Source organism: Mastigoproctus giganteus, chromosome 7, assembly GCF_048544385.1.
Source record: "Mastigoproctus giganteus isolate SK-2022 chromosome 7, ASM4854438v1, whole genome shotgun sequence".
Lineage (NCBI taxonomy): Eukaryota > Metazoa > Arthropoda > Arachnida > Uropygi > Thelyphonidae > Mastigoproctus > Mastigoproctus giganteus.
Window position 1 is genome coordinate 94,031,225 of NC_143581.1, and position 13,408 is coordinate 94,044,632.

General features: G+C 35.7%; 1 protein-coding gene across 1 annotated transcript in view; it reads right to left on the reverse strand.

The window, feature by feature from the left end:
• The window catches only part of Axn (protein axin), a 228,954-nt gene that overhangs the window by 117,131 nt on the left and 98,415 nt on the right, over positions 1–13,408 (reverse strand). The gene's annotated exons all lie outside the window — the stretch shown is intronic.

Sequence of the window (13,408 nt, forward strand, 5' to 3'; positions counted from 1 at the left end):
GGTAGTGAGGTACATTTAATCAAACAAGTTGAATTGGATGATTTGGTTCAAGACTTAAATTTGCCATAAGAAAATGGTGAACTGTTAGGTTCTATGTTACAGCAGTGGAATATACTCACAGCAGGAACAAAGATTTTGGTGTTTCGAAAAAGACATGAAAACTTTTCGAAATATTTTGCTACGAATGACAGTATGTGATTTTGCAAAGACATCATTGGACTAACGAAAGAATTAGGTGTTGTGCATAAGTCAGATGAGGTGGCGTTTATTCATAGATGCCTCAAAATTAAGTTTAAAAGCAGTTTTACTTCATAATGGCAATGAATTTCCATCAGTTCCTGTGTTTCACTCAGCTGGACTTACACATATGGCAAGATGGGAACACAACGGGCGAGGCATCTAAAATACTTGGTTAGAGTTCCATGATAGAAGCAGACCACAGGAAATGGCATGGACAAAATTCAAAGACCATAAAAAAATAAATATAGAGAGAGTGAAATGTCAGAGGATAGATAGGGTCTTGCATTGGTCTTAGTATAACAAAGCAGTTAATCAGAGATGGTGAGTGACTAAGTTGAACGTACACTACAAACAACGTAACATATAATAATTCAGGGAATGTTAGACAGAAATAACAATCAAAAACTGAAACTGGTGGAGCTATCAGGAAAAGTTCTCTGCAGGTGGCCATTCTCAAAACGAGAACCTACAGACCCTCCATGGGAAAAGACGGGAAAACCACCCAAAAGTTACTTCTAAACCAAAAAGTAGTAATTAACGGATAGGAAAGAGGAAAATAAGTTAGACTGGGTTGTGAACAGTGGGAAAAGGAAACGGAATTGGAAAAACAAAAAAAAGGGAGGAGTGATACAAGTGAAGACAGTAGTTAGTGCAAGAGAAGGAGTTGTTGTCGTTATTTGGTTTTTAGGACCATTAGCAACTAAGGCCATATTGCTCCGGGGATATGCAATGGTCATTCCCTGACCTCTCTGCATCCTCTGTATTTGGTGGTCACGGGCTCGAACCCCGGTCTAATCAAGAAGCGTGTGCTACGCACTGCTGCTCCTGCCCACCTAGCTATGGAGGCACCAGAAGGAGAAGTGGTGAGTGCAAGAAAGAGAACGTAATTAGCGCAAAAGTATAAAAGTGAAGTTATTGTGAAGTGGACAGAAATGAAGTAGTTAGAGAGAAAGTGTAAGAAGTAGTATAGATAGATGAGAGAAAAGTGCACAGTTCAGATAGGAGTAGTAGGAAGGTAGTGGTAGAGTAGGGAGATGGAAAGGAGAAAGTAGGTGTTCCAGAGAGTAAAATTGGAAGGTGAGTAAGACAATATGAGAGTCCATTACATAAGCATAGTGCCATTCTTAGAAGTGAGAAATGGGAAGCAGAAGAACTTTCCTATGCACTGAAGGAGCACTATTGCCACGACTTATTACTGTTCTCTTAAAGTAAAAGAGAATAGGAGAACTTGCTGAGGAAGGTAGCTGAACTCAGACTAAGCCTCGAATAGCGTGGAAGGGGAAAGACAATGGACAAAGGAAGCACGCAGAAGAGAGAGAGAATTCCTACAGAGCAAGGATGCCTGACCAAAGTAATCCATGAGATTGGAACGTCTAGAACATCCAGAGCCTGCGTCAAAGGGTAGTAGCTGAAGGAAGCAAGGAGGAAGATCCCAGAACCCAAGATAGGAGATAGAGACCACCTCAAGGATGACGAAAAAGGGTGTAGAAGTAAGTACTATGAGGTTAAATGTTATACCTGAGGGTAGGACTGTTAGTGTGTTAGTGTATTTAAGTTGAGAGATTAATAAGAATAATAGAAACAAGATAATAAATTCTATGTGATATTCGAACGCTAGATGGAATAGTAGTGATAGGCCCGCTTATAACAGTAAGAGAGAAATTGTGGTAGAAAAAGTAAGGGAAGAGAAAATATTAGTTTATTTAATAAGAGTGAGTATTTGTGTGCGAGAGAGAGAGAGAGAGAGAGAGAGAAGGTAAACTCAAACCGGACAAACTCACTAAAGTAATAAGTAAGTGTTAGTTGTTTATTGTGAAATGGAAGAGCATTTAAGAGAATCTCAAAAATAAAGGAATTAAACAGGCGATTATGTATATGGATGTGTAATGTGTTATTAAGAAATTAATATTTTATTGTGTAAAAGAGAAACTGTAAGACACGTATCAGACATTAGAAAGGTTAAAAAAGGTATCACTGAATATAATGTAATAAAGAAGGGTGAATAACGTACTGGATTGTGATATGTGTCAATAAGAAGTAATACTCAGTGAAATTGCATTATTGAAGGAAAGGAAAGAGAAATGTATATTGGGAGGAGCTGATACAGAAGTTAATGGATGGAGATAGATTCACATATATATCTATTTGATATACTATTGAAGTGTGTTTTTTTTTTTTTGTATGTTTATAATTCTAGATCAAGATAATTTTAATCCAATTTTGTATGTCATGAATATGTGTTGTTGAACTGTACATGTTAATATAATTTGTTGTATATAAATGTAATAAAAATACCTCTATATCAGTTATCAGGTGATAACTGATATTTAGAGGTAAAAGATATTTAAAGAAATTTACAGGCAAGCTTTTAAGAATTTCCTGATAGCAATGATGATTCAACATAAAAAACCTCCAAACTTACACCAATGCAGCATTCATCCCTATGGCTACATACAGAGCCAATACATGGTTCCATAGCGTGAAAAATGTTCAACTCTAAACAAAACTTCAAACCTTGCAAGACATACTCCTCGCTATTCTATGGTTGTGTAAGACTGTCTACTCCTACCCTGCAGGTTCTGGTGAGAATTCTTCCCCCTTGTGGTAAATAGGTAGCTCTAACGTAAAACAAAATAATGCAATACATATCACTGCATTTAGGAATCTATTAGATAGTGTAGTATTGATAATTAATTAAAATTTATTAATCTTATTAATTTCAATATTATGCTCCAGACCAGAGCAGAAATGCAATGGGCACAAAGTAGCAGAAGTGCTGTGATTCAGGGGAGAACCAAGAGAGGAGGGCGATTCTCCAACGCATACAGTCTAAAAAAATGTGCAACTTGTGAAATGTTTGCGGACTCTCTGGAGCAGGACATGATCTAGCCAAGGAAGATAATCTTTGTGTGCCAGGTGCAGAGAGTGTCGAGAAATTAGATGCCAACTCAGCGTTCTGATGGGCACTTAAGAGTTTGAAGAGTCGGGTAGTTGCCTTTGAAGGTATTCAAATGGGGGACCCATCAACCTCTCAGCTGCCCAACTCAATGCAAGAGCACATTCTTGTGCATTAGGCAGCACAGTGCGCTCGTCCCACAGGAGTTAGTTATTGTTGGTGACTATTTTCAGGGAGATGGGTAATATGTTGAGTAGAAAGGATAGGTGGAATAGGACCAGGGTATGTCTGCCAGGTGAAAAAGTTTATGATGTCGTAGAACAGATATCATCTTTTAAAGAAACAAAGGGTGATACTGTTGCACACGACACTAATGACATTAAGAGTAGATCTGCAGATTTACTTAACAAGTATAGGTCAATTCTAAAAAGAGAAATTTTGAGTTACAGTTAAATTTGAAAGTGTCTGAAAATCTGCCCAGACACAATAGGGGGAATATGACAGCCTTGTCAATCAATTCAGCCCTGAAGGGATTGTGCAAGGCTCATGGGGTAAAATTTTTTTCAGCATGGTCTGTGCTTGCTAACAGGAGAGACTGCTTCTACAGGGATGGGACATACTTGAATAGAATGGTGCAAGAGTGTTTGCTGATGCTAACACTCTTGTGGTGGGTCAGACGGAAAACTGCTAGCTTGGAAGATTCACAGACTAAACGGTGAAAAGTAGCCACAGGCAGAGATGAAAGTAATTGGTGCACTGTTTTCTATTTGAATGAGCAGCAACCTGGAGGGCAGGGTGCTGAGAGTTTCAGAGACTGGTGAGAGTCATTATGAAACAAATAAATACATGGGCTGTGTTAGGGTAACTAAGAATAAGAATAGGTGTATGTATACTTGCATTTGATTGTGATGCATGTCCACGAGACCGAGATCCAGTGCATCTCTGACTCGTGGACTTTCACGTGCATTTGTGAACGGTAATTCACACACTGGTTTAGTAAAAATAATCTCGTATCAGATAGTCGATAGGTTTATGTATAAAAAAAAAAGGATGGGTGTCTATTGCAAAAAAACACTACTTCTTGTGAGCACTGAGTGTATCTGAATAAGTTTAGACGATTTCAGATATTTTAATCTGTTTTTTAAGGTGGGCACGGTGGGTTGGTTAATATCCAACAATTGTTTTCCATTCTCATGTTAACATGCAGTATTGGTTTTGGTTTTTTGGGGGTGTTGATGGCTGTCAACTTCTCCTGGCTTTTCCTGATGCGTTATGTTGGGGATGAGAATTGAATGCATGACAATCTTTTAATAAATATTTATTTATATAATTTCAATGTAATTTTCATAATTGATTTTATTTAATATTAAATATAGGACATTTATTCGTATAATTATTTAATCACATAATCCTCCCAATGCGAGTGTTGAGAAAATTCTGTTCCTACTTAAGGGTAGGAAGTTTCCTTTTATAGTTTATAATAATAACATTAGTAGGATATATTGAGCTTTATCGCTCTTACAATCTTAATTAGTAGTGGAAGAAGAATACTGTATAAATTGGAGCAGTATGGCATTAAGGGCAAGTTGCTACAAGGGATAAAAGGATGGTTGAGAGAGAGAAGACAGAGTGGTAATCAATGGACACTGCTCTTCGTGGACCAATGTTATTGGTGGAGTCCCCCAGGGTTCGGTATTGAGCCCACTGATGTTTGTATATTTAACAATAATATATTTATATATATTTATCAATATATATTTATTTATCAATGATGAATGTATATCAGACTTAATGTCAAAGTTTGCAGATGATACAAAGGTTGGCAGGGTTGTTAATGACAGAAATGTCATTGTGCAGCTGCAACAGGATCTAAAAAATTTGTGCAGATTGGCAACTGAAGTTTAACATTGACAAATGCAAAGTATTGCATATGGGTAGAAGTAACTCTAGAAAAACATACAAACTGTGTGGTACTACACTTAAGGTGGCAGAAAATGAAAGACTTGGGAGTAACTGTGAAGTCAGATATGAAATTTTAAAGCAGTGCAGACAGACTGCCAGAGCAGGTCATGGAGTATTGTCGATGATATACAGGAATTTTGCTAGTGGGGAAAAGGAGGTGTTTATCCCTTTGTAAAAGGCAATGGTTAGGGTTGCACCTTGAGTACTGCATACAGGGCTGGAGACCTCATTTTAGGAAGGATGTAGAGTTGCTTGAGCATGTACAGAGAAAGGCAACAAGATTGGTGAATGAGGGGAATGAAGGGGTCCTCTTACCAAGAAAGGCTTTGGTTCTGCAAATTGCAGCTGCTGGAAACTAGGCACCTGTGAGGCGATCTGATTGAGGTGTATAAGGCCTTGAATGGGTTGAGCTTGCTGAATTCTGATGGGATTGTTCCGCTTGCTCAGATTACAAACCTGAGGGGCACAAATTCAAATAAAGGAAAGACAGTTGTAGAATGGATGTGCGTAAATTTGTCTTTAGCCAGCAGGTGGTTAATTGCTGGAACAAACTTCCACTGCCGTTGTGGAACCTGATAGACTTTCAAAGGGAATGGTGTGCGAAATATTTTTTTTTTTTTGGTTGATGGTACATAAGCCCATATGCTTGCTTTCTTGGATTGCATGCCTCCATTACTATTATTGACTTACACTTAATTTTCAGACAAAAAAAAAAAAAAAACTTAGGTTTTTCTTTTTTTCATTCTATGCTACAGAATAAACTAAAATATTCCAGCTAAGATCCTAGGAATCACTACTAACCGATAATATAAGAATATGGAGTGAACTGACTAAGTGGCAAAAAAGATTGGAACCTTCAACCAAAAGTAAGCATGGGCACCTGTGATAGCCATGTAAATGCCCATGTGGATATTGGTCTTGCTATCCTTACACTGTAACTGGGTGGCTGTTGTGTTTTTTTTTTTTTTTTTTTATGAGAACCCCAAACACGAGAGGTATTAGAACCTATAGTACTTAGTACCGTGCTTGGGTTGGAGGTTGAGAAGACGAAAGAAGATATTTGTTGATATTGGACTTGAACTTCTGTAGATTGTAATTTTCAGGAAATACGTATGAAGGAAGGTTGTTCCAGAAAACGGCAGTTGAATGAATAAATGAGGAAGACGAAAAGTTGGTTCTGTGGGTTTGAAGTTGGACAGTAAATGGATGTTGGCTGGTGGCAGCACGTGTTCGGACTGTTTTGAAAGAGAGAGCGGGAATAATAGAAGCCAATTCAGAAGAACAGTGCCCGTGGAAGTATCTGTAGAAGAGGCATGCAGCAGAAACAGTGCGTCTATGAGAGAGCGAGTGGAGAGACTCTGTTAGAGATGAATCATTAATTAACCTAACTGCCCTTTTCTGAATGGAATCAAGAAGCCTGAGAGAGGTTTTGGGGGCACCACCCCAGATGTGGGAACAATATTCCATGGCAGGGCGGATTTGCGATTTATACAGAGTGAGCAGCTGTTTGGAAGAAAAGTAACACCGAGAGCGAAAGAGAAAACCATGTTTTTTAGATGCAGAGGAAGCAATATTTGTAATGTGCTTGTGCCAAGAGAGATTAGAAGTCAGGGTAATCCCCAAAAGAGATATATCATTTTGCCTAGAAATCGGAGTGTCACTAAACATAAGCATAGGAGCAGAAGAATCCTTTTTGCGAGATATAAGACAAGATTGAGTTTTAGAAAGGTTGAAATCAACTAAGTTGTCTTTGCCCCACTGGAGAATTACCTGGAGATCAGCATTTAAGGAATTGGCAGCAGATTTTCGAGAACTTGAAGCTGATTGAGCAGGACAAGGTTTCTCAAAATGGAAAGTTGAATGCAATGTGCTATCATCGGCAAAACTATGGATAGGATTTCCAGTCAATGGAAGAAGGTCATTAATATACAAGAGGAAAAGAGTGGGGGAAAGAACTGAACCTTGGGGGACACCGGCATTAGTGGAGAAGTTAGAAGACAGAGAGCCATCTACCATCACCCTCAGTGAGCGATCAGAGAGAAAACTGGATAACCAATTACTGAAAACAGTTGGCAAACCATAAGATGGAAGCTTGTTTAGAAGACCTTTATGCCAAACACGATCAAAAGCCTTTGAGATGTCAAGAGCAACTACTTGTGTTTCACCGAACCTTTCCATTGAATTAGTCCATAAATGGGTAACATAAGCCAGAATATCACCAGTGGATCGACACTGACGGAATCCATACTGGTGATCGTTGTAACTGGGTGGCTGTTGTGTTATGAGACAAGACACACAAGATTCACCACAGGCATTAGCCACATGTGGCTATCCTATATATGACCTTTGGCTGGTTGTTCAACCACTGCCGAGCCAATCATGATAGACTTCAGTGTTGCCGACTCTTAATAATACTTTCCGCTAGTCGCATGCTCAAAATCCGCTATTTTTAACACTTAACCCGCCAACTCTTTCAATTTTCAATTTTCCTATTAAAAATAACAACTACCGTTTAACGGAGTTGATGAATTTATGCAGTGGCAATATTAATTAATCACCTGATTTCTTGGTTGGCGAAAAATCACATTTTGCGAAATACAGATTTTTGTGAAGTTTGCAATCTTGAAATGCGGCTTACAAACAGTAAATATAAAACTGATATGTTTAGATGGGGTTGCAGGAAACTTGCCGTAAAACGAAGAGTATTAGACATAAATCATTTTTTGACGATAGTACTTTAGCGTTATCTCAAAATTTATCATTTCTATACTTCTGGTCCCAAGTTTGGTCTCAAGATCGCATTGCTCTTGATTTAAATATCAATAAAAACAGTGTTATTGAAAATTGCAAAGATCTGAATGATATCAATAATTGATTCAGTTAGCTAACTGGGGGGGGGGGGGGATATCAGAAAATGGAATATCTATCGAAGTTGAAATTGATGAATCAGCATTTTTCATAAGAGTATATAATAGAGGACGACTAATAGGAACAGAATGGGTTTTTGGTGCACTTGAAAGAATTACCAAACGATGTTTTTTTAGTTCGGGTAAGAAAACAGAGATAAAACAACTCTATTATCAATTATAAGAAAGGGAATATTGTCAGGTACAAGAATCATCAGTGATGGATGGCCTGCATATAAAGATCTCTACCGAGACATTAATTATACCCACGATGAGGTTATTGGCCGCTATAATTTTGTTTCTCCGGATGATTCAAGTGCTCTTACTCAAAATATTGAAAAACACTTGGTTACATGCCAAAAGAAAATTAAAATACCAATTTGGAACACAGGATAGTCTACTATAAGGTTATCTATATGAGTTTCTATTTAGAAGAAAATTTTCTAAAGAAAAATTCTTTAATTACCTTATTTTAGAAAGAAATAAATTAGAAAGGTAAATTTTTTTTGTATTTTGAAAGTTTCAATTGAATTTTTGATAATTTTTTATTTCTTAATTTTTTTCTAACTTTTTTAAGCGTATATTTTTATGGCACCCATTAATAGTATTTAGTCTTCATTTTTTTCAGGGATTCAAAAAATATATATTATATATAAAAAGCTATTTATTTATTAATATAAAATAAATATCTAAAAATCTAAGTTAGAGTCGAAATTCAATACTTCCTCGTCATATGCTTCTTGTGTGCCTATTTTGCGAAGCAGTTCTTTAGATAAAACATAATTTTTACAACACTTTCAACTCTTTTGAGCACACATTTTTCGATTTGATTCAACAATTTAAAGCTATGACCCAACAGTCATGTCGTTTGTCCGCGAGTGTAACTACCTATTGAAATTGAGTTGGGTTCCTTTGAGGGGAACCCAACCCAACCCGACCCTGAATGGTCGTGTCGCTTTATATGCATATCAATAAAACATTTCAATTATGAAATATTTATATTGTTAAATAAATATTTCTTAATTTAAATGTTACATTGCCATAATATATAAAATGCTAAACATAATTTATACACTTTTATACTTTTTTCGCTAAAAAATCCGCTATCCGCTATTACATATTTTAATCCACCAAACCTGAAGCAATTCCGCTAAAACTAGCAGGAAAACCGCTAAATTGGCAACACTGATAGACTTGTGATACCACAGAATGAAAGCAGTTAATCGTGTTGGCTGTTGTTGAGATATTGGCAGCTGCACATCTTGCCCCCATAATCATTCCATGTTCAACACTGACCCAGTCTTCCTCGCAGACACCCAAAAACTGACTTTCACATGTATTAACTACAATCTTATATTAGCCACTCCTGCCTTTGAGCCTTCAACAGCATCAATACTCAGTTCATCCTATACAAAGGGGTGTTGCTAATGCAAAACGAACTCAGTGTTTATTATTAATTTTAATTTTGACTAATATCAATTAAAAAATTAAAATATCAATAAAAATTTTAATTATTTTAGTTCAGAAATAAAACACCATCCTCAAATTGTTTTTTTTGCAGACATCAAGACATTACAACCAAAAGTAGAACAATACTGAAAAACACTGCAATGTGGCCACCACCGCTATTTTCATTTGGGGAATAGTGGGGGGACATATTGAGAGCTACAAAATTCTCATAAAAACTTCTGAGCTAAAATAGATGGACAAGATATTGTAAAGGTGTCTCACATATATAGCAGTTAACTTTAGCTACCATTTCCTAACTGAAAATAACAATAATCCAATTTGCAACGTCAATTGAAGTCCTGGTAAATAAATTATGTTCGGTTTATTGCACCACAGGCAATTGTCAGAGTTTCCAAGGTGGATGTTGCAATGAAAGAAATTCTGATCTCCCTTCATTGTATATATTAATATAATTGATTAAAATACATTAAAATTTTATAGCATTTATTTTATTATTATTTTTTTATGATATTTATTTTATGACATACTCGGCAGCCAGTGAGCTCTGAACACGCTGTTTCTCTTTGAGAGTCAATAGCTAACATGGGTGAGGGACACCACAACATAACAGCATATTTGGTTTCTTCTGGCTAGGAAGCCTTGTTGGCCTCTCTTACAAAATCAACAGAAATAAAAAACATTTAAAAAAAAAATTGTATTGTTTTCCATATTTCCACATTTCAATATCCAAAAAAGGAAGACAACTACTGTAAAATTTGCTAACTGTCAATATGTTTGACATGTGATAGTGTGTGCAGTTACTGCAGTTGCTAGAAAAACCATAGAAATAATATTACTTTGGGTATACATTGCAAATCGATGGTATGTATTTAAATGAGGACAAATCTTGGAATGAGTCTAATCTAGAAGAATATCGATATGTCATAAATAAATGCAAGTGAAACAGTTGTTCACTTGAACTTGTTTATTTTATATTAACTTGGAAAGCTGGGCAATTATATATCCAAAGGAGGATGCCAGTTTGGAAATCCAAACTACCCAACTTCAACTTGGATATGTGGTAACCCTACATCAAAACTTACGACTTGCATGTGTTATTTGAAAAGGCAACAAGAAAGATCTAGGAGGTAAATTTTCCAAATATGCTGGTGACTGAAAAATACTCAAAGGTGACTGAAAAATACTCCAAGTAAATTTCAGACAGACTTGGTGAAGAAACTCTTCACCAAGTCTGTCTCTTCTCTCAACTCTTCTCTCATCTATGTTTTTGGCTAGAAATAAAGCTGAATGACACTGTATTATCCATTAAAAAAATAAGGAACGATAACAAGGTTCAGGTATGAACAAATTTCAATTTCATGCATTTATTATTAAATAAATGTATACCATATCATTATACATATCAAGAAATATATATACCCAATATAGATATAAACTAGTCTGTAGTCAAGTCACAAAGGAAATTAGGCAAGCGAAGTTATATTATGAGAAATCTTTGGCAAAGGATGCTATCAAAAACAGCAAGGACTTCTTTACTTATGTAAACTCTAGAATGAAGGGAATGAATCAGATTGGTCCACTTGATATTGAGGGTTTAACTGTTAATGATCCTGTCAGATAGCTGAATCTGAATGAGTATTTTGCATCTACATTCACACATGAGTTATTATGGAAGGAAAATGCTAGAAGTTTATCAAACTGTAACAGGGTGCTTAATGATTTTGTAATAACTGAGAGCAAAGTAGAAGAGAAATTGTTGAAGTTAAACATAAGAAAGGCACCTGGGTAGATGGGATCTATCCAGTTATATTAAAGGAGGCAGTAAAGGAAGTAAGCAAACCCTTAGTCATAATTATGAGAGCATCCTTAGACTCAGGGGAAGCCCCCCACGGACTGGAGATGTGCAAATGCAGTGGCATAGCTATAAAAAGTGGGGCCCCTGAAAATATTTGGTTTGGTAAAAATAAAAAAATTAACAATACAACAGTAAATGTGTATTTAAAATATTTATCAACACAATATAAAATAAAAAAACAATATTAAATTCTGCAAATATAAAAATGAAAAATAAATTCTGAAAATTAAATGAATATATTGACTTACGTAATTTAGAATTGTTTTCGTCTAGATTTGGCATTGGCAAAAATCATTAATTAATTTAGGAACATCATGGGATGTTCCTAAACACCATGGGATAACAACATCTATCAGCATTGTTGTCTCATGGTGTTTCTTAAATAATTCTTAATTAATTTTAATTTTGAGAAAAAGTGTTCTGCCACTGATACAGTAACTGGAATTGTCAAAAATAATATCAATAAGAAGCACACTTCTGAAAACTAGCACTCGTATCGTGGTACTTTACTATGACTAGTTCTGAAAATTCACAAAGTTTTAATTTTTACTTTTTAGTGACTTCACGCAAAGTAGTAATTGCATTGAAAATGATTCTGAAAAGTCACTTGAAAATTTCTTTTGCACCTTCTCTGTGTTTTTTATAATGGAATTTTCATCCATTTGGATTAATAGGTAGGGTGACCAACTGTTGATCAGCCAATTTTGAGATTATCGATCTTAAAAAATCGGTACATGCCAACAAACACTTTTCACATAGATTGCAATGTGGTAGCGTGCGCGCGCACACACACACACACACATGCGCGCGTACCAATTAGACGCTTGGATTTTGTTTGTATCTGGGAATCTAAGACAAATAAACATCAAAGATGTAAATGGAGATTAATTTTATTTAAACTTCCTATACACATTCACGTTATGCTAGTTAATGAATTTTAGTACGATCTATTATTATATTTTATATTATTTATATTATGTTATGTGATGAATTGGGAAAAATGGCCTCCTGCCTAGTGTTCTTTCGGAGCTCTATAGAGAGCCAAAAATCGGGATGTCCGGAAAAAATTTGGGACAGTTGATCACTCTATTAATAGGGTTGGAGTAAGAAATGCAAATAAGTTAGAAAATGTATTTATTACTTGAAACCTTTTGTGCAGTTGGGTAGTGACTAAGTCAATTAGACAAAAAATGTTAACTTTAAAGGGCATTTTGCATTTTCAAAACAGTAGTTTTCTGCCAGTTCATCAAAATGTTTCTTAACAAATCACCTTCATTCATTTGCAAATTGACAAGGTATACCCCATCTCTGTGCAATAAATGCTTCCTTGACGATATTTTCAAATTAATTTCTTTATTTTTTCACTTTATTATACAATTTTCTATGCCCAATGCAGCTTGACCAATATCCATATTCATTCTTTGAAAAATCTTTGATGTTGAATTAATACTTGAAAAGATTATTATTCTATCCGTATGGTAAGTAACACAATCAAAATTTTCATTATTATTTTTAATCGAGACGACTTCTGACTGTTCGTCACTTTTTTGAAGATTGTATGATAATTTTATTTAATACCATTAGCAAATCAGGAAATTTCAATTTTATAGCAATTATAGATGCAAGCCAACTAGACCAACAAGTTGGATTTAATTTCTTTAATACAATATAGTAGGGCTGCTGTGGCTTGGGGGTGAACTGAAGGAGTCATTCTCCTATTCTGTTACAGATAGGTCTGGAAACATAGATGTTTCCAGACCTTTTTATTATTATTATTTATTTTTTTCTTCTGTTTATACTCCGGGACGACCAAACAGTCAGAGGAGTATGAGGAAACTGGATGCAAGTTGTTCTCATGTGTATTTATGACAGCTACTTATAATTTGAGATAAGTCCCAACGGTTGGTACTATAACCAAAAAACACATATACTTTTAACAATGCTGAAATAGTTGGATATTTCCTGTACTACATTTACTGCATCATTAATAACTAGGTGTGAAAAATGCAATATGCAACTGCACATTTAAAATATGGCACATCTACAACAGGATTAAAAACCAAGGGCCCTGCCCCCATT